Below are 23,462 nucleotides of genomic sequence, written 5' to 3'. Positions count from 1 at the left end.
CTGGTCATCTCATCGGGACTCATTTTGTACTCACTCAGCGTGGAAGGGAGGGGGGGAGGTAGCCAATACCTGCTCACCTGCCAACCAGCTGGTGAACCGGTGAGAACATCAAAACTCACCGCTCACCCCGTCACGGAACGCGCATGTTCCTCGATTTTCCGCTCCCACTAGACGGCCGGCGATGACGAGCGGAGCAACGGGCGTTTTCTTCATCGAAGAGTAACCGTCAGTCAGGCAGTCAGCAGCACAAGTGGGCCTTCGCTTCTCTCCCGTGTGCCGTGCGAGCTTCAGTTGGGTGGTAGGTGCTTACGGAAAATCATCCTCGAAGAAGGATCCTCCCGTGAAATCCCGTACTCGTGCTAGTTCGCGGTATCCGTGTGCCGTGTGATGAGTGCTAAGCGACATATTAGGTGGAAGCTTTTTTTCGGGTGATCAGGAATTACGGCACAAGTGATTTGTGACCAGTGAAAATCTGCTCCGTGCAGGATATTCGCACGGGAAGAAGGATAGAACGTGCAAAATACTGACACACTCCGAGGAGGCAAAATAAAAAAAAATAAAAACTACGGCGCGAGTGAATGTGTACACATGTATATACACAACAAGGCGAGAAGTGCGAAAATCGATTTCGTCCTTTTACGTGAACGAGGAAAGATTGCTCGCCCGTTGCTCAGCTCTTGAGCCTAAGGCAATTTGCTGTTAATTATATTTATTCGCGCAATGAACTTTCGTGATTTTGGGCTCAGCAGGAAAGCTTTACCCGCGTGGGGTGGTGATTAGATGGAAATGAAAATGAAGTGAAAAAATAACACAGTGCTATCCAAACGAGAATGTGTTGATTTTGACCCGGTTGGCACGATCCCCTTTCTGGATTTACTGGCATGATTGGAATTTGAGTGCGTGGAACACGAGCTGCCAGGGAAATGAAAACACATGAATAATATGGTAACCGGATTGTTGTGCTATTGAAAATCACGCGAAAAGTGGAGTTATTTTTAAATTGTTCTATAAAGTGGTGGTTGGTGTGAATTTTTGATTCGATCGAAGGATAACGATCGAAGTGAACGAAAGAAAATTCTAGGAAGTAATAGTTGCAATATAAGTGGCGTAATTGATTGCGTGAGGGTAAACTATTTAAATAAAGCAGAGTGGGTTAATAAACTCACTAATGGTATTGTTGTTCGTGAACCATAAAACCAGAATTTAATTACGAAACGATTTCCAAAGTTGCAACTGTTAACGGTATAATTAATTATCCACCAAAACCAAACCATCATTCCAGTTGCATCGTAGTAGCCGTTGCAAAACCGACAATCTCGGCAACGGTCCATTTTACGACGCGATAAGTTCCTCCACCGCTCCGTTGGCAACGATTACGAATGTCGCGCTTCGAAGAACCATAGCAAAACGAAGTGATATTACTCACCGTCCGCTGGAGGATCTTATCCCGCCATCATCTTACGCCAGCGGCCACAATCGCGACCAATAAGTCAAACGAGGCAAATTGCGAAAATTTATGCTACCCGTAGTGAAAACGTAAACCTATCTAAAGTCGCTACGAAAGAAAAAAAAAACTCCGAAATATCCATGACCTAGCTATTTTCCTGTTTTTTTATTCGTGTTGGTTCTCGCCGCCAATTGTCGACCAGCACGGATGTTGACGGTGGTTCCGCAAATAAAGGAGGATAAAGAAGAAGAGAGAAAAAAAGTGAAAGTCCCCTAACCTCGATTGTGCTATAAATTGATGCTGTTTAGTGCGCGCGGTGGAATTTCCAATTTTATGACGCTGGTACCGCAGCAGCTTTAGTGGTGTCGCATTCCGCCAGCAGTGCCAGGATTTGAGGGCTCGAGCCTGTGTTTCGGGTAGCAACCGCTTTGCTGGTGCTTGCTGCGCTGCTACGCATTGACGGGGCAGTGATTCTTTTTTAACGCGGTATTTGTAGCGAAAAAAGCGTGAATAAGTAGTCATAAAAAGGGAAATTATCGACTGCTGGTGGAAAAATCAGTGCTACCCGGTCTCGAAGGGATTCAGAACGCTATTTTTTCGTGGCGAGGATTTAAGGTAGGCAGCTGTTTGGCGATACAGAGAAGTAAGTTAAATTTTAGATTATGATTACGATAATGAGATTTGGGTAGTTTGCGGATGCGGATACAAAATTAAATATTAAATTACCGCTAACAATAACATAAATTAAAACTAAGCTTGGGAATTTGCACGATTAGCAGAATTCCAGAAAACGTTCAACCCGAGGAAAAATCTCTTTATTTAAAAATTCTATTGAAAGTGTTTCTTCTACAACTGATCGGTAGCGTGGTTTCTGCCGGGCCGTCTTAAGGCCACTCGGAGCCCCTGAGCACTGTTGAACGGAGGGGCTCCCATCGTTGAACAGGTGTAACTAGCTGTTCTCCATGCTACTCGAAGAATTTTCCAAATTTGAGCCAAGTAAGCCCACAATGCAGTTTGTGTTAGGGTTGGAAATATCGGTTTTACCGTTACCGAAAACCGGTTAACTTGTCCATATATCCCATACCGAAAAACCGGTTTTTTAAGCACCAAAAACCGGTATTTTCGGTATTTGTGTCAGGAAGAATTGGGGGAAAGGGGGCGAGGTGGAATTGATGTTCAAGCGGCTTTATAAACTAACTATGACTGTTTAAATGACCGGAGATTGGTGACGAATTTGACCTGGATAAACCTGACCTATAGCAAATCTAGAACTTTGATGCATCTTTGAGGCGCGGGCATCTGTTTAAACTTCTGTTGAACATCACCTTCAGTCCATACTGAAGCATTTGGAGAGGGTGTAAAGCGAAATTTCAGTTTAGAAGTAATTGATTGTTAAATCTCGGAACACCGATTGCATCTAACTAACCTGCATGCCTTTCAGTTAACCTTCCGACACACAGCACAGTGGTCGCAATGGTACACAAACGTGCGTTTAATAAATGGTGCTCTAGGAGTTAATTTTAGCGATTTGGTGTGTTAGGAACACTTTTTCAGAATGGAAGCCCCCTTCTTTTGATGTATACTGAATTGTGATTAAGCCACCTAAAAGTGAGATAGAAAATTTATTTCCGCTAACTTTTAAGATAGAGGCACAATGTCAATGACAAAGTTATAGAAAATTCTACTGCGAGAAAACTTGTTGAACATGCAAACTCTCTAAAATGTAATGGTGTTGAGATCAAGCGCGTTGTTTGTGGGAGGCACCCAAAAAATTATTTTTTCATTATAACTTTTTTGTGAGATTTTTGCAATTATTTAAATGTTCTATGAAGTTGTTGCAATTAAGAAATTGCAGATATTTGTCGAAGACGTCAAATTTTTTTATTTCAAAACTTAAGAGTTATTAAATAAAGTGGGTTAAAAATACCGCCATTTTGAACGTCAATTACTAACAGATGTGGAAATATGTGGAAGACATTTCGATTCCATGAGAAAGACAGTGACAAGTACTATAAGAAAAAATACTACTCACAACTGGCATTCACCGGCCTGTATATAAAATACTTTCCGGCAATGTATGTTTTGCATTTTGAAGCAAAATAATTACGATATTTTAAGCATAACTTTTTTAGCAATTGTTTCTATGTGTTTTTCTATTGTACGAATACTCTAAAAAATCTTTGGAATTGTTAAAGTACACAAATGAATCCAAAACTCTCAGCTCTGTAGATTCCAATTTACGAATTATTAATAAACTAGCACAACAACAAAAGTGATCAACTAAAAAATGTGCAAAAAAATTGGCTTTATTTACAAGAGTAAAAACCATCACAAACAGTATTAGGGTTACTGCGCCCTAATTCATCTTAGCTCCTGCATTCATCCCACCCATTTGAACTCATTAGTTAGAGAAGTATTTGCTATCTCTATTCAACGCATTAGCTCAAATGGTAGGATGAATAAGGCAGTGGCGTAGTAAGAAAATTTTTCGGGGGGGGGGATATGAATTTTTTTTTGTATATATATATGAAAAAATGTTCAAAAACATTCTGAGCAGGAAAAAATGTTCAAAAACCAACAACTCAGGGAACAGGTTTGGGTAGTCAAGGTAGGAAAACTAGCTGTTGGTAGAGAATAAATGCTCTTCCCCTACGAGGACAATCTGGGCGGCAAACTTCAGACTGTCTAATTTACTGAGCCCTTCAGTTCCCTTGTGCCATTCAGTACCACTTCCTCGTTGATCTTCCGACTGGTTAGCGAACTACTCGGTCTAGTCCCCGACGATAGATCTAGCCTACACCGACGAAAAGTTCCCCGGCGAGAGAAGTTCGAGCCAACCAACCAGGTGCGACGGTCAGTTCGGCGATTCCGGTAGAGTGGGGCATCCGGTTTGCTGGTGGTGTATCGTCGCGGTCTACGCGGTCTCGTTCCCGGCGGTGAATCTGACTGTAAGCTAAAGGAGCGGTCCCAGACGAAAGAAGTTCTCCCGATACCGATTCTTATTTGGTTTCAGTACTACAACTTCTTGAGCCCTTTGGCTCCGTAACCGGTGCTATTTAGCACCGCAACTCCTTTAAGCCATTTAGTTCTCTTCTTGGGCCATTTAGCACTACTTCCTTGATGGTCCATTCAGTCCTCGACTTGTTCGCAAACAACTCGGTCTAGTCCCCGACGATGGACCTGGCCTACTCCGACAGAGAATTCCACGGCGAGAGAAGTTCTCCCGAGATCGAGCCAATCAGCTAGGTGCCGAGTTCAGTTCGGCGATTCTGGTGAAGCTGGGTATCCGGTGCACTGGTGCGCCGATGACCCGCGACTAGTGGTATCTCATTGATGTCTACTCCGTCTAGTCCCCAGCGGTGAATCTAGCTTACGCTAACGGAAAGTTCCCTGGCGAAAAAAGTTTTCCCAATATCGATTCTGGGGAGCCGTGGTCGGTCCGGCGAATTCGCATGGAGCGTGACGTCCGGTTCGCTGGCGTTTCGACGACTCATATTCGCTGCTCTGTTGCGGTCTACTCGACTAGTCCTCGGCGGTGGATCTAGCTTATACCTGCGGAGAGTTCCCTGGCGGGGATTGCTCTCCCGAAATCGTTGTTCGATGTCTATTCCGCTCATGCCATCATCGGTTCTCAACCTTTTTCGTACCACGGACCCCTTAGATATCACACTGGGTTGCTGCGGACCCCCACAGATAAACATCAATTTTGTATGCTATCAATATGTTATTTTCAATTTGTTAGGAAACAAGATTTGAAATTTCAATATGCACTCGGAAAATATATTTTTCTTCGCGGACTCCCAGCAATGACTTCGCGGCCCCCTGGGGCCCGCGGACCCCAGGTTGAGAATCACTGATCTACATCATATCTCTGTTTACTGCGTTCCACGTCTCTACGTCGCTTGTCATTCTGTAGGCTACATTATCCGGGTTGATGTCCGGTTCTCCCATTTTAAGTAGCTCCCTGCACGTCACTTCAAACCTCGAACATTCAAAGACACTCCTCGGACATTCAAATACTTGAAACCCCGGACATTCAAAGACGCTCCAGGCACAGTGTTGACGTTGCGTACCCACACCGATGAAGATACTCCTTAAGCAGCCGTGGCTCGGTAGAAGCTGTTTCAGGTTGAAGGTCATCTCTCCGTGCATTCTATTGACCCACGTCGACAGGTTTGGATGAGCCAGTAGGTCCACTCTCCTTTCTCCGTATTATCCCATTCCTGCTGCTACGTCATCATCGAATCGATTCTCATCATCTTCCTCACGTTTCTGACATTTCATTGATTGTAGCACTTGATATCCTCCGTCAGGGTAATGCAGATGGGGATCATCTCGGCATCACGGCATACTGCCTCCGGTACGCAATCGCAACTCGTACGACCAGTAGTCGAAGCGTCCTGTTCAGCTTTTCGCGGTTTCACTTGGTTTTCAGCGCCGCACCCCAAGCAGTATCGATGACTAAATACTAGATAAAGACTCGACATTTCGCATGTGTAATCAACGTGGTTGTTTAAGCTCAATCAGTTGTCGATTATCACTCCCAATTGCTTCATAAAATATACGAATTTTTCGTACATATGATGAATCGTTCGTAGTTCTATCGAAACACTTTTGTTTTTTATTACGAGTTTTTCGTGAAAACCACGAAATGACTTTCGTTAGTTTATTACGAAACAGCTTCATTCAGCAAACGAGTCGTTCGCTGTTATATACGAATATCTTTATAATATTTACGAGCACCATTCGTCAAACCGTCCACGTCAAAAGAGCAATATGGAGCCATTGTTGCTATTCGTCAGAAAATTGTTGTTGTCTGACTATTTAGTAGTCGTAGTCGTGTCCGCCGGTTGCAGGAAGATTTCCAGAACTTCTTTCGCTTCCAGTTGATTCAGAATCTGGAGCAGTACAGAATCAGTTGAGCCGTCGCGAACTGCTCATTGATTTTGTATGAATAATTTTGAGTTTTTCTCTGCCAGAGCGATATCGGTGTTGTCAAACATCGATCCTAAAAGATAAAATGCGACCAACAAATTCGTTTGTAATATACATAAACGTTTATTAAAATAAACGAAAATTTCGTTCATCAAGCGGCCATTTCTTCGAATCACAATAAAATCGTATTGGCCAGATAGATTTTTTTAAATAAAAAAAACATCGATCTTAAAAGATCGACTGAAAACAATAAGAGGCCAATAAATACGAAAACTTTTCTAAGATAAACGAAAAGATTTCGTGCGACCAACGAAATCTTTCGTAATATACACAAACGTTTATTAAAATAAACAAAACATTTCATTTCATTCACGAAAAATAATATCGTTATCAACGATATCATTCGTGCAGTGTACATTAAATGTGTAAAATTTACGAAAGCTTTCGCTCACCATACGGCCATTCTTGTTCATGAAATGAACGAAACTTACTATTTACAATGCACGAAAATACTTCGTTGCAGAAAACAACGAATGAATTCGTGCATTGCATGATTTATTATATTCACGAATTTATGGTATCAGTGCATCTTACATCCCATTCCAAAGTGTTTGACAGAGAATGGAGCCCTGAGTAACGCCCGCTGCGACTCGCATTGCCTTCTGCCCTTTTGTTCGTCTGGTACAGCAGTGCTCTACTCTGGAAGTAGCTCTTCAGGATCTGGCTCATTCTTTTATGCCACGCTGCGGCATTGGTCTATTCGAGGCTGGATGGCCCGGTGACTTCCCTGACTTTGGCAGCAACATCAGTTTCTGCATCTTCCTCATTTCGGGGATTACTATCGTCTAAAGACTTCAGCATGTCTGAACATGTCCGGATATGCCAGGATCGCAGCTTTCAGCGCCGCTGTTGGTATTCCATCCGGACCAGGGGTTTTCTTTGATTTTAGTCACATCGACGCGTCTTTGAGCTCGTCGTTAGTCACTTGCCACTCGACTGTGTTACCTCCTTCTTCTTCGCCGTACGGTGTCGGTGACCAGGTAGTTGAATCGTGATTCGGGAAGAGACCCTCAACGATTATCTTTAGCTTACCCGGGCATATTTCAGCTGGTGTCGACGGACCCTCATCTTCGTCATGACGACTCAGTACGCGTCCCCCAGGGACTGGCGTTTATTTCTCAGCACAGCTACTTATGGCAATTGGCTTGCTAAGCTTGATCTCCTGTTTTAAAGAGTCCCTACCTTCTAGATACGTCGCTTGCGCTCCTCTCTCACTCTCCGATCTTGCGCTCTGAGCCCGCCTTCTGGATCTACGACAAGCAGCGTATAGCATACTGAGTTACTCATTTAACCAGTAAGCTGCACGCCGTCTACTACATGGCCTTAGTTTTCGTGACATTGTAACGTCACAAGCCGTCACAATCCTTCTTGTTAGCCGTCAGCCGCATCAACGTATTTGATTCCGTTGTTCGCCGAAGTAACTCAACAAAGAGGTTTTCGTTAAAGGCTTTCGTCTTCGACTTTAGCTTGCCGCCCGTCCTTCTTCGTGCTGCAGCAGGGTTCCATTGACCGATGCGGTAGCGAATCGCCTGGTGGCCTCTATGGGGATACTTCCCTCACACTCTCCAGTCCATGTTCGCCGTCAGTCAAGGACTACAGAATGTGGCGAAATTTCTCTCGGTACCGATATCCGTTTCGTGAACCATTAAGCTCCTCGCTTCGCCGTGATCTACTCGTTATAGTCCTCGGCGGTTGAGCTAGCCTCCACAACGTGCCGACAGGTAGGTGTCGAGTCTGCAGCCAATTTTCACCACAAGGAAATTTTTTTACAAGATAACTTTTGCAAATGAAACTTTGAGAATTTCATTTAAAATATTAGGCATATTTTTGTTTAACATATTCAATTTTTTCAAATTTCTCCAAAATATTTCGGGGGGGGGGGGGTTTCGTCCCCAAACCCCCCCCCCCCCCCCCCCCGCTACTACGCCACTGGAATAAGGGCACGTTGTACTCGACTTTACGCTTCGCTCAAACGCAAGCATTTCACATTTTCCAGGCAAAAAGTCTAACTGTACTGCTTCTTAGGAACGAAGGAAAGATGGTGATACTTACTTAAGCGCAATCCAGTCACTCTAAGTCGAGTTATCAACGAAATAGTGTGACACCCCGACTAATGAGATGGATAAGGGCTCGTCTACCCTATATGCCGTTTTCATGAAACGATTACGTGGCCGAATTGTCAATAATTCTTTTGCAAGAACGTATTGAATGATTAAATATTTGAAATTAACCCTCAAAAAGGCAAGCGAAAATTGTGACTTCATAAAGCATCGCTTCTAAGACCCAATGAAACCAAGAGCCTATATTTGTCGTTTTACCAGTGAGAGAACCGAAAGCCCGAAAACGGTCTATCATTTGTATTTCGACTTACAAGTTCATTGAAACGAGGGAACTGTAACTAGCCGAGCCTCTGAGACCCCTTGCCTTTTTGAGGGTTGAAATTTGACGGATGTAATATATAGGTGAAAATATTTTTATAAAGATTTTCTGGCAAGTCGGATCCTAAATAGCAAGTCTGACTACATAGTCGTTTCGTGAAAATCATATCTAATACTCTTTGCTATAATTCATTCTCATGAAAATACAGTAAACCTTTTCAGACGTTTCTAGTGTTCACTTTCCAAATCCCGTTAATTTATGAATAACTCGTAAGTTTCAGATAACAGAAATTCAAAGTTCACGATTCATATGTGTATTTATTACTCTCAATGATTTTTTAAAATATTCGACACATAGAAAAAAATCGCTAAAAAATTTATGCTGAAAAAGTCGTACTTATTTTGTTACAAAATGCAAAACATACATTGCCGGAAAGTATTTTTTGTATACAGGCCGGTGGATGCCCGTTGTAAATAGTATTTTTTCTTATAGTACTTGTCACTGTCTTTCTCATGGAATCGAAATGCCTTCCACATATTTCCACATCTGTTAGTAATTGACGTTCAAAATGGCGGTATTTTTAACCCACTTTATTTAATTACTCTTAAGTTTTGAAATAAAAAATTTTGACGTCTTCGACAAATATCTGCAATTTCTTAATTTCAACAACTTCATAGAACATTTAAATAATTGCAAAAATCTCACAAAAAAGTTATAATGAAAAAATAATTTTTTGGGTGCCTCCCACAAACAACGCGCTTGATCTCAACACCATTACATTTTAGAGAGTTTGCATGTTCAACAAGTTTTCTCGCAGTAGAATTTTCTATAACTTTGTCATTGACATTGTGCCTCTATCTTAAAAGTTAGCGGAAATAAATTTTCTATCTCACTTTTAGGTGAATTAATCACAATTCAGTATACATCAAAAGAAGGAGGCTTCCATTCTGAAAAAGTGTTCCTAACACACCAAATCGCTAAAATTAACTCCTAGAGCACCATTAATTAAACGCACGTTTGTGTACCATTGCGACCACTGTGCACAGTGGCACCTGTTCATACAAAGTTGTGACAAAATTATAAAAATTGGTCTATGTGGCTAAAACTTGGGGTTTTAACTAATTTTGGGTCGCTGAATCCATTTCTGCTATCGGTTTTGATATACCATGTTTAATTTTTTCGACTGCTTTTATATAAACCCATTTGAATGCGTTGGTCGTTAAAGGGTTAATATAAACATTAATCATAGTAACCAATCTCATCGGATAGCAGAAATGGTTGACAAAACTAGTAAAAATCACTAATTTTTCAGTAATATGATGTTGTTTAGACAATTAATTTGTAAGGAGATTTATGAGCTACAGGGCGTCTCCATATGAGTATTTTCAAAAACATAGATATACCAACTTCGGCGCAAAAATGCGCAAGATGATTCCTATATATCTTTAAACTACACTAAATTTTGAGTCAGATTCATGATAAGTGACCCATGGAAGACCATTTCAAAAATTGGAAGACGTTTAAAGATAAATTACTGATATGATATGAAACTTTTTAATTGGTTTTTTTTTATGCAGAACAAACGTAAATCAGTTTTGCACAAAAATCTCCCATCTATAGTTTAGCATATTCTTTTTCTTCTCAATGAACTTAAAATTGCTCCAATCGGCTGTGTAGTTCTTGAGATATCGCCATTTGAAACTCCAAGGTACTAACAATTCCAATGAATTGAATTGAACAGAAATCCTGGACATCACTTGCTTCAACGACATGTTAAAAATTCATTTTTCATCCGATTATTGTAAAATTTTGAGATACCTTTATTCAAACTGATAGAAAGATAAAATAAATATTTACAAAAGAATTTCAAATCATTGATTTTTGGGGTTTTGTCACTCGTCGTGCCACTGTGCGACAGTCGCGCTAGTACACTGAGTGCACGCTGCTCTGAAAATCTAGCGAAACTGTATTAGCGCACCAGCGGCTGCTCGTTCAATGGGCCATTTGTGCGACTTCCGGAGGGTTAAATAATCTACTTGGACAGCATGTAGATATTCACACTGTTCAGGTAACGATGCAAAAACAAGCTACCGGAAAACATCAGGGATACTGAAATAACGTGTATTGAACGATTATTTCGTTAGTAAAGTATAAATTGGCACCGAGCCAGGGTGACAATGACTGCATTGTAAACACCCCTTGTTATTTTCTGTCTAGTTAGTTTTTTATTTCCGATACCGAAAACACCGGTTTTTTAAATGCTTCGGTTTTCCCATCCCTAGTTTGTATGGAAAAAATCATCAACTTATATAAACTCCATAGTTCTATAATTCACCACCAGGTGGCATTATACAGCAAGTAACTCTATCATGCGACGGATTTCCAAAAACAAAATCCCGGACACCTTTAGGTAGAGTTACTAGCGATTAAAATGAAAAAAGCAGTAAATCGCAGAGAAGCTTCGTGTTTCAATCTAATATTTCCAAAACGAGACATTAAAATGACTTTTGGAAAGGTAACAGGACATTTGAAGGCTATAAATAAAAGATATCAGGTGGTGTTGCATATAATAGCAGTAACCTGATTGAATTAACATGTGGTAATCTGACATTTATAGCTGCATGTCGTTGTTTGAGGCTGAAGAATGCTTTGGCCAAGGGGGAATGCTGAAGTAGGGCGGGTTAACCGTCCACCATTTGAACGTTGTCTTGACTAAAAACATGTATCCTATTATGAGTTTAAGGTGATTTTCGTAAACAAAGCGCGAAATTTCCTATTTCTTGATTATCTTTAATATATGAGCAATTCGAGAGAAATAAGTAAAGTAAAGTATCACACATTCTAATCCTCACAATGCTGATAAAATATACAAAGAAGTATTTGTTGTTGATTTGGACCGTTGTTCGCTTGTATTGTCATTATTTGTTTCGGAGCTCTCGTCTCATAGCTTTAAGGCTATAGAATGTCCAATCTATAAGAAATGATGTGGGCTAACTGAAATTGGGAAGGCATTCGCCACGGAGTAGTAATCTAGTATATCATTTGACCGTGTATGATAAGTTGGGCTTGACGTTTTGAATTCTTCTGATCAGCGTATGACAGCCACCTTGATCGCGATATAGACGTCAAGTCCAAAAATGCAGCGTCCCGTTTAAGGTTGTTCGGAACCTTTGGATTGTGAGCAGTATAACAGTCCTGATATGAAGAAACTGGTCAGAGTCGACATCCAACGTTGGAGAAAGCCATATATTCTCTTCCAATGAACATTCCACATCGCCGAATCTTGCCATCTTTGAAATCAATCGATTTGGTGTTGAGTCTAAGCGCGAATAACGCCTTGAGGATCATTCATGTTCCATCCTCGCTGTAGGCATAAAAAACGGTTCTTTGCAAATACACTGAAGTCTTTTTTATGCGGTTTTTATGCGACTTTTTATGCGGATTTCCAAAGTTATGCGATTCTTTTTATGCAGCTTCCTTTTAATTTTTAGGGCATCACCTGAAGCGACTTTTATCGAAAGATAGATTCTCGTGAATGCACATGCTTAAACAAAAGACATAAAATGTTCATATTTTTATTTTAGATTATAAATTACTAGTCTTTGGGTTAAGGATATGAGAAGCATTCTTGAAGCAATGAAAATAAAAACGAAAATGACTGAATACCTTTTTACCTTGCTCATAATAAAACTTATGAAATCGGTCGGAATTTCGACTTTTTAACCGAGGCCCGCAGAGCCAAATCTCTTATACCATTCGATTCAGTTCGGCGAGATCGGCAAAAAGTCTCTGAGCGTGTATTTTTTTTACTTGGTGGTGAAGCTTTTACGCACGTTCAGTAGTTAGACCATACTACCGATTTCCTCCATCGTGTGCCAGAGTAAGGGACTCTGAACAGAGAAGATAGCTCTGAACCCTATTCCTCTAAACTCTACCAAGAAGTCCGACATTTATCTGATCCCCCGGATTCCATTTGAAATGACTACTTCGGGCGGAGGCGTGCTAATGCACTTCACTTGATTCCAGGTCTAGCTGGTCGTGCTAGATTTCGCTTGTCTCGTAACCGCCAGGTTTGAGGGTGGCTTCCGGTTCACTGGTGCCCCAAATACCCTGGTGGTTTGTCGCGTTCGGTGCTACTCGGCGTAGTCCCCGACGGTGGAGCTAGCCTACCCCGGCGGAGAGTTCCCCAACGAAAGAATGTCTCCTGCAACCGTTGACGGACACGTTATTCTTCCTTAGATGCAGTCCGGCAGAATGCCGAGGTCAGTCCAGCGATTCCCGGTGGAGCATTGCGTCCGGTTCACTGGTGATTCAAACCGGCGATTCGCTACGCTCTACTCGGAATAGTCCCCGACGGTGGATCTTTCCTACTCCGACGAAGGCAGTGGAAGATCTTCCGAAACCGATGCTACCCGGGCAGATGCCGAGGTCGGTCCTGCGATTCTGGGTGGAGGGTGACTTCCAGTTGACAGGCGCCACGACGAGCATCTGCCGGAGCTACTTCCCGATCTACTCGAACTAGTCCCCGGCGGTGGGCCTAGTCTACTCCGACGGAGAAATTTCCCGATTTCTCTCGAAATGGTTATCTCGATGCTAGTCGGTTAGGTGCCGAGGTCAGTCTGGCGATTCCGGGGAGTCACGGTTCCGACAGCATAAGTCATTAAGTGACTTTACGCTTGTCTGGACATGCCGCAGACTCAGGTGATTCGCTTTTAATGCCAAAAGATCCTGACTCCTGCGTTGCAGAAGAAAAAGAGTTAAGTAGCCGGGAAACTTGCTTGCTCATATGACCCTACTCCACACTTTTCTCTAAAATTTCTTACTTCAAATCCTTGCTCTTCCTTGAGTACTATGGCTCTTAATATTGAAAAATATTTCACACCTTATGTGTTTTTTATGCGGATTTTAAAAGTTATGCTGTTTTTTATGCGGATTTTTTTATGCGGTACGTATCCCCCGCATAAAAAAACTTCAGTGTATTTCCCCTTTTTGTGCGAATGTTTTGTTGTGGTAATTTTTTGTTTTATTATTCAATAGACGTTTGGTACCCTCGTTCATTATAACCGGCTTGGAAATGCATAGAAAATCTACCAGAAGTGCCAACTCATCAATCTACCACAAGTGCCGGACCAATGAGCCTGAACATTTCAAGCCATCCTTCGTAAGAGAAGTGAATCATATTTTGACTTTGCGTTCATTGTTTGGCCGAGGTTATGAATTTACCATATATAAACTACATTGTAAAATTTACGTCATTTGTTTCAGGATCACAAGGTTGCTATCATAATCAGAAAAACCTGTTTTAATCCACCTAGCGGTGCAATTGTGCCTTTCTCATTTCTCTAAACTATGGCACGGAGGCTTTTTATGTTCATCATAATTGTGGAAATGTCCATTACATTCTTAGTACACATTGCACTTATACACAATGGCATGCAAGCCACGAACTTGATGAGCTACGTGTCGACGGTGAAACACTTGAAACAAAAAAATATCATACTCCATTAGCCTAATCAGCATTAGATCAATGTTATCTGCTTGCTAACTCATTTTGTCATGCGGGGCTGGGTATGTGAAGAGGGCGAAAGTCCCATGAACGAACGACTCCCCAGCTTAAATTGGTATGCTTTGTAATATAGTGGTGGTTTAAAGATGATGGGGTTGAAAGGGAGGGGTATGAGGTGGTGGTCTGAGGGGTGATTTAAGGAGATTTTTGAAGGAGGGGAGTGAACAGTAGAGGGGGGTGTAACCCCTCTCCGTAAACCATCAACTACGCCCCTGTTAAAATCCAGAAACCTTATGCGAGTCGAGAAAAAATTTGGCCCTCCGGGATTAGGTTGACGTTTTTCAGAGTGATTGCATAACCTTTCTATATGAGAAAGGCAAAAATGTGCAAAATCCAAAAAAGTGAATCTTCGTCAAATTTTTTTCGTGTTTGCATCAAATCTCGACGTTTTATGCATCTTGAATACATTTAGCATCAAAAATAAAAATTCTATTTTTAATTTTTCCTATAGTTTTTATGAGAATTTTCTGTGTGGCCGCACTCTGAAACCCGTAATTCCGGAACCAGAATTCCGATCGATCCAAAATTCAATAGCAGCCGATGGGAAGGTTGCACCTTTCATTTGAGACTAAGTTTGGGCAAATCGGTCCAGCCATCTCTGAGAAAAATGAGTGACATTATTTGACACATACGCACATACATACACACACACATACACACACATACACATATACACACACATACACACACATACATACACACATACACACTCACATACAGACTTTTTCCGATCTCGACGAACTGAGTCGAATGGGATATGACACTCGGCCCTCAGGGCCGGGATTAGGTTGACGTTTTTCAGAGTGATTGCATAACAGTGACAAAAAGAATGGGGTCTTTTCTTTTAAGCACGATAGAACGAAGTTTTGGAATGTTTGAAGGCTGACCTGTTTCAGGCCAAAAAAAAAACACTATTAGTTCCGTGTCAGTTTAAGAGGGTCCAGGAATAGTGGAAAAGCAAAATTCAGAGGGGCTTACTTTTGTAGATTTATCCGTTGTGACGAAAACCTGAATTATTCGTTCACATCCGATGAACGCTTGCCATACGCAGCTTTGTTGACCATCATCTTCTGTTTGTCGCTACGGTTTGGTCCCTTGCAAACTTTGTAAACTTGCAATCCAACACATGTCATTGGTTTTCTTTAGACTAAATGTATACTTCGACGCTTGAATTGATTCAGTGCCATCCTGACCTTGCCATGATGCGTTTCCTGCCGTTAGAATCATTCCGCTTGGATGCCTGATACGCTTTGAAGGTTTAATCACATGAGATACTAATCAATGTGCGATTCCGAACTACTCTGCTACCGATTCATCGATATGAGGCATTGGGATATTGATGAAACAATGCCAGTATAAACCTTAAACTATAAACAACTTTCATTTCAAATTTCTGCCATTTTTTAAAACGCACTGAAGAGTTACAAATATTCGATTGTACCTTTTTTCGAACACAGGCGTTAGTATGGATTTATGCCCATCTCCAGTGCGGGGCCCTTGGCACAGACCCTGTGTGCCCATGCGTAAAGACAGTACTGGGTTTCTGAATTGAAAACTCCAATCTCACCATAGGAGGCTCCTGCCCGTTGGAAAAGGGAGGGCAGGGGGCACTTCCGTAATTTCTATTCGCGTTATCCTGATATTTTCACGGTGTCTTTGTCAAACAACTTTATTCAGAAAAAAATCGGCATCTGTAAAACTTCGGGATACGAAAGAATGGACGTTTCCCTTTCATTTGAAAGTAAAATTAAAATATTCTGTCGGGGGGTCTAGAACAACATTTTATTTTAAAGTTTTTTGATTGAAAACATAAGTTTTTTAATGGGATTAATTCGCATTTTTGCTACTAATTGGTACTATAGACATTCAAAAAATACCAAAAGTGAGAATCTAATGAACGATTTCATTTTCTACAACTTCGTAGAATGCTATAAATCGATGTAAAATCATCCAAGAAAGTTATTAAAATTCTATCAGCTTTTAGGTGTGCGCGGGGCCTATGGATTAAGAAGTCGATTAACTAGGACTTACAAATAAATGTTGGGTTTAAATTAACAGTCAATTCAGATAAATTTCAATTAATACAAAGTCCCATTCTCAGCAGAAAAAACATATTTTCAGATTTCTCCGGGTCTTAAACAAAAATGACACTTTATGAACAAGGAGGTGTGGAAAGGTGTTGACCAAATATATTCGATAAGCTTATACATTTTCCAGATGTTGATTAATGTAGTAACGGATTTTATCATGCCTTTCATGTGTTCATTTCTTTTCTCGCTCAAGGAGATAGCTCATGTAAACTAGAATGACCGTTCTTCCTGATCCTATCCTGCCTGGTAAAATACGATTGACTTAAATTCAAAGTTTTATATTTTAATGAACTAAAGCAGACAGTTCGAGTCATTGTAATAAAAGACGGATTTTATTGCAATTTTGGGTTGAGAATCCTGTTTGACAGAAAAAAACTGTTTCATTTTGCTGCATTACCCAGCATCTTTCAAAAGAGTCTTAATTTCGTTCAAATTTTATCTACTCTTCTCTATATCTCCTTGCACCTAAAATATCATTGGTGCGCATAAAACGGTGGAATCTGGAATTATGCTTTTCCGCTTAAATGTGGGACTTTGCTAGCATTCAGGTTCTTCTGAGCACACTGTTAAAATAAGGCAATTCATTTTTTACAAATGAAAATGTTTTTGGAATAAAGCTTCTTAACCAATAGGCCCCGTGCGAATCTAAAAACTTTGATGTAATTTTAATAGCTTTCTCTAGCGATTTTAGATCGCGATGTAGTTTTGTACAAAGTTATACACAATCACAATTGTCCATCAGATTCTCACTTTTAGTAATATTTGAATGTCAAAAGTACTACCTAGGGGCAAAAATGTGAACCAGTTTCATTGAAAAACCTAAGTTTTCAAACAAAAAAACTTTAAAATAAAAAGTTGTTCTGGAGCCCCCGACAGAATATTTTAATTTTACTTTCAAATGAAAGGGAAAAGCTCATTCTATCACATGCTGAAGTTTTAGCGATGCCGATTTTTTTCGAATAAAATTGTTCTACCAAACACACCGTGATTTTAGTCACGGGTAGAGTGGTTTGGCCGGGGCCAAAATGGCCAGGTGTGACTATTATACTAGGAATCATGAATCAGTTCACGTTTCCATGAATAAGATTTCATAATTTTGTGAACTATTTCACGAGCACAAATGGTCAGCTGCTTGGAATCATGAATCAGTTCACGTATACATGAATGATATTTTGTCATTTTGTGAACTATTTCTTGATCATAAGCATGGTGAGCTGTAATTTGCTAGAAATCATGAATCAGTTCACATATACATAATTTCACGATGACGGATATTGACTAGTGACTAATATATTAGCAATCATGAACTAGTTAGCAATGTTTGAAAGGATTCATGAATAATATTCCGGGTTTCGTGAAATCGTTCACGAGAAAATATATTTTGATTTTGTTAACTACTTCACAACCACAGAAACCAAATCATCTAATAAATCATGAATCAATTCACGTCGCATAGTTGGACGTTGAATATTATTCCAAAAGCTATGAATTAAATCTCGATGCAAACTTTAATTTTATGAACAGTGGTCATATAGTTAAGAACTACTTCACATACAGAAAATCTATTTGGTAATAGTATGTCAGAAATCGTGACTGAAGTTCGCAAAACAAAAACAAATATCGCCACTAATAAAAGTTATTAATTATTAAACACATGATTTTTGTTCATGGTATTGTTTTTGTAATATAGAACATGTTTTAATCCTCCTAGTGGTTCAATTGTGCCTTTCTCATTTGTCCAAACTACGATTCCATGGCTCATTATGTTCAATACAATGGTAGAAATATATATTACACAGTGTTTCAAATAAACCACACATTTCACACCAAGGAGCCTGCTTCCAAAGGAGCGGTGGAAGTCAATCATTGTTATGCACGTTTCTGGGAGTGAGTAAAAAAATCAAAGCAATCCAAGTTGGTTTTGACTCTTAGGTTTTCACTCCAGGTTTTGGCTCCTCTTGTCCACTGCGGTTTGTTATTCTTGTTCTGGCGCCGCTTATAGACCGAATTTAATTTCGAACTTTGCTAGTAGGGCTTCAAGATTTGTATGTTTAATTTTTCAATTATCCCAGCAGATTGTACAGGGTGCGGATGTATCCTTTTTCAACATTGAAAAACTCCGCCATTTGAGCCGTTTTCACAAGTAAACAAGTTTTTTAGGATATTTTATCCCAATTATTATAAACCATGACCACCCCCATTTGATACACAAAAAGCAGCTCTTTTGCGGGCATTTTGCATGACATTGGACAGCGTTTCGGGCTTAATTGCCAAAATTTCAGGTGTGGTAAGGTGTCCTGTTTGTTGAAAATAGAATTTTTTCAGACCTTCTTTATAAATTTCTGGACAGAAAAAGTGCGCTTAAATCCAACAGTAGCGTGCGTTGTCGATGGTCTCTCCCTCTTTGAAAAAATATGGACCGATGATTGTTTTGGAGCACACTCCGTCCCAAACAGTTTCTGCTGAAGTGATGAAATCCAAAAGTTCAAATGCATAGTGGAAGGATGCAAAACAAGTGTGCTATTTATTACTGTAATGGCCTAAGCCTATCCTAGTACGCTAACCATTGAATGCTGGCCTTCGAGGTCTCTCGAAGAGAAGGTTTCGCCATGAACTGTACCAAGGATCTGTTTTGCTTTTGTGCTTGATAAAATGAAAATTGAAAATCTAAATTGAGCTCGGGCTTTTAAACTGTATGCTGCAATTATAATCTAGTAACTTTGATTTTTTTTGAGGTTACATCAAATCTCAACGTTTCATGCATTTCAAAGTCATTTGGCATCCAAAATACAAATTCGATTATGAAATTTTCTCTTACTCCCCCCTTTGAGAATTGTTCATTTCAGTTTATATGGGAATTTGCTGTGTGGTCGCACTCTTCAACCCGTAACTCCGGAACCGGAAGTCCAATCAATAAAAAAAATTCAATAGCAACCGATGGGAAGGTTGTACCTTTTATTTGTGCAAATCGGTCCAGCCCTCTCTGAGAAGCAGTGGTGATGGTGTAGTTGTACTTGCACCCGTTGAGTGTTTCGGTTTCTGAAGGATTTGAAGTCAATGTTCGGCACATGAATTTTTGCTTCCGAATCTCATTTCTTAACTGTAGCAGCAAAAAGTATTAATATACTAAATCAAAATCTTGCCTCCGGTTGGTATGCAGACTACCGTAAAGCATGAATATGTTTAGAACATTGGCAATTTATATGATGATAATGATGATATATAAACCAAGACTTTTTTTTAATTTCTATTATAGAGGTTTTAACCTTAAGGTCATTTGCCTCTTCACGTTAGAAAAATTTCTTATGAAAAATTTCAAACCCTATGTGTGGGGTCGGGACTCGAACGCAGGTGCGCTGCGTACAGGGCAATCGATTTACCAACTACGCTACGCCCACCCCTAATCCAAGACTCATGGCTTACATACATCATTCATATCGCTATGATCTCGAATGTGAAATGTCAAATGAAAAATGTCACATAGGCAAATAAGCCAACTCCTTACGAAAATAGCAAAATTTAATTTCTACGCTTCATACAGTTGAACGACTTTTCGCATACCGGGCACAATGTTTATCTTATCGCCAAACTGCCGTTGAAGCGTTTTATTTCAATTACGGACAAAGAAAAGAGTTAGAGCGAAAACCAATTTCGAAACGGATGACAGCCTTCTCCTGGAATGTAAATCATTTCGGATTGAATACTACGAACTAAAGAAAAGAACCAAATGATTATGCGGAATAAACCGGAAAACTGGTCCAAACTTCCTCGTTCATGGTTGCGTTCATTTTTCACGTTTCACTTTCTAAATCCGATTTTCCCCCAAACGAATTGAAACCATCGAAAGCGCAAGAACGTTGATTTTTTAATTTGCTGAATGAGGATATAAACCATTCTGAAAGAGATATTAAAATGAATCGAACCTAATTAAATAAATTAAATAAAACAGCTCTTCTTCTCTGTTACTCTGGTCGATCTCTAGGACAAAATTCCCCATAAAACGTCGGCTTTGTCCATTTCGGTATTTCCAACCATCAGTCAACATGATCGTTATTGGCAGCATTTCCACCGAAGATAAACGAATAATATTTGACTTCTGCTCATCGACCAAATTGAGGTATTTGCTCGAATGTTGTTTGATTACTAATTGGTTATGCTAGCAAGAATCTCGAACGTTGGGTACGCTGTTTACGAACAAACTGAATGGATGGCCAATTTTACACTGCGGTACCATCCGCAAGCTTTCGCGGCAGTCTTATCGCAATTATCTGACTGCTGACGGAATCGAACCACTTTCCTGTGCAATCAGTTCTTCTCGTGGCTTTGGTTGCTATCGTTTTTGATTATTCGTGGTAAAATAGTGTCCTACAAATTGTGACAATCTGTCCCCGGGTAAACAAGCTCCGATTGAATGATTATTTCATCTTCGATGCTGTCTAGTCTAGCGTGATAGGTTAAATTTGGTTAGCATTCTCGAGTAGTTGGTTATGATTTTATTTTGTGATCGTCTATCTATTAATATAATCAACTAACTTGTTCGCATGCCGTATTCAACAAAATCCTCATCCGTTGACAGGAATAGTAGAAATTCTTCAACCCACAAGTAATCTAATTGAAAGCTTGTCACTAAGAAATTACCACCATGAAGAGGGTGGAAAACGCTTCATTAGTGTAGCTAACCCAGAAAAAAACGCCATTGGATTCTCCCCTCTGTACGAAACGCCAACGCATGTACTTACAACCCAAACAGAATACACCGTCCGTGTCGCGCAGCATCACACTCTATGTGAAAAGTTTTACATTTATAAGGACAACACCAACTCTATGGAAATTAATCTATCCTAGTAGGTCCATATTTTTCAAACCAAGCTTTGACGCTTCGCCGGTGATGAAGCATTCTGTTCAGGGCTTTACGCGCTTTTCTTTTGTCTCCTTGTAAGACAAGATTATTAATATTGGCATCATCAGGAAGTGGTTCCGTCTCGCTACCAACTAATTGTTTCATTAGTGTGGGCTTTCGTACCCAAAGGGACAACTCGAACAAAGCGATAGTATTTCCATCGCTCATCACCCTACAGTGTCGGTCTCCATCGGCCATTGGACGTAGGATAGTTTTTTTCCTCGCTTGTTCCATCGTGGTTCTGTTTGTTGGTGAATGCTCAACGTGTAGGATCCCAGTTGGGTAAGTGGTAGTTCCGAAGATTAGAGCCGAGTGCTTTTTATTAATATTATTTTAATTAAAGCAAACAACCGAAGAAAATCTCTGTCGAGCCTTTACTGCCGATACATGCATGGTTGTCTATGCATAACGTCAGCCGCCTATATTGCTAATCGTCGATATCGTTTTGTCTGCCTTACGGACAGACAAATTTAACCCAAAGCTAGCCTCAAGGCCAGCTCGAAAAAAATCAAACCTAGTCAGCTTGTTGCTGGGACGGGTTTCATATTTGTTTCTGTTTCTTTCTGTATACTAATTAACAGTTATTTGATAGGAAAATCTTTGCGTCAGTTCAGCGTAATGTTTCCATGGAAAAAGGGTTCGAGTCGAGTAGGGTAAACAGCTGGCTTTAAGTGTTTTAAAGTTTGTTTTTTTTTCTGGTTGATAAATTTGAGCAATATGCCAATTTAATTTCTGAAACTATTTGAAATCAGCCGTTTATCAGATGTTTTAAAAACAAGTTGTATACAATCGTTTATTCTCAACAAATTCTTTATTCTCATAAGTAAATTATTATTTGCTGTCATTTGGACGAATTCAAGAGGTTTGATCGCATGTTACACGTTTCGTTTTCTTCTACTTCATTAGTCGCTTTTATTGTAAATCTACTAGTCTAGTATACTGAAAATAATATCGACCATTTTATACGCTTTTGCTTTGTATCTTTTGTGTATTCATTCGGCTTTTTTTCCATTTTTTACTATATGTGATATTAGACTCGTACTAAGCTTCACTACCACAATCAGTTGCATATTGTCTCGTATACACTCACAATCTCTCTCTTTCCAAAAGTACAAACGCTTGTGGCCTTCGCGATAACTCGAACCTGGTCACAAAAATGTAATTGCAATCATCGACACACAACTATGCCCAAGATTTCCCAAACACGAAAACGCCCCGATGGTTTGGCGAATGTTATGCCACTTACAGTCTAATTAATGCAGTCTCAAGAGCGCCCAAAATTAAAATAATGAATTAAATCCTACGCGATTGTAAAATCCGCATATCTGAACCGTATGCTCAATATCACAATTAGAATCACGGCCTGTTGCCATTAGCTTTAAGCAGTGTTTGAGTGGGTGTCGATAGGCTAATTTGTTTGCTACCTTCCTGATTAAAATAAAATATTGGTTTAAAACTCATTTTTTTATTCCAATACCATATATTTTAGCTAAGCATATTTTTTTAAAATAATTGTTCATTAATTCCTTAATTTTACAATTATTTCTCGATCAAATTGAAATCGTTTCGCAGCAATCCAGTTTTTGTAATTTAAACGAAGCAGCGAGTTAGAAAAATTTCTAACCCAACACCTCTACCCTATGGAATTAAATCCAGGTCAGCTGCGTACAAGACAATCAATAAATTTTACAAACTACACTATGCCCGCCCCTCGCATCTGCATTTCTTTTAGTTATTTCATGGACTTGTTGACTTTTCTCGGTGAAAATGAAAACTCCAAATTTTCCCATTACCACACGTAACGTTTCGGCTTACTGCTCTTCAGCCATCGTCGGACGCATAAACTTATATCACGCATCTCCATTCACTCTCGTTCACTCTCCACCGCTAGGCGGGCGATCACTCTTCGACTGTCTGCGTTCCTCGCTATTCCAACCAGTGTTGGAATAGCGAGGAACGCAGACAGTCGAAGAGTGATCGCCCGCCTAGCGGTGGAGAGTGAACGAGAGTGAATGGAGATGCGTGATATAAGTTTATGCGTCCGACGATGGCTGAAGAGCAGTAAGCCGAAACGTTACGTGTGGT

General features: G+C 40.1%; 1 protein-coding gene across 4 annotated transcripts in view; it reads left to right on the top strand.

Annotated features, from left to right (window-relative positions):
- Nucleotides 1-280: 280 nt before the first annotated feature.
- The window catches only part of LOC131689480 (zwei Ig domain protein zig-8), a 748,220-nt gene continuing 725,038 nt past the window's right edge, over nucleotides 281-23,462 (top strand). For 3 of the 4 annotated variants that reach the window (XM_058974585.1, XM_058974582.1, XM_058974584.1), the window contains exon 1: nucleotides 281-2,090. The gene's annotated coding sequence lies outside the window, so the exon portion shown is untranslated. The remainder of the gene's footprint in view (nucleotides 2,091-23,462) is intronic. The other variant, XM_058974583.1, reaches the window with a different exon arrangement.

Source organism: Topomyia yanbarensis, chromosome 3 (assembly GCF_030247195.1).
Source record: "Topomyia yanbarensis strain Yona2022 chromosome 3, ASM3024719v1, whole genome shotgun sequence".
NCBI lineage: Eukaryota > Metazoa > Arthropoda > Insecta > Diptera > Culicidae > Topomyia > Topomyia yanbarensis.
Note: the sequence above shows the minus strand (reverse complement) of the source record. Positions and strands in the feature narration are given on the sequence as shown.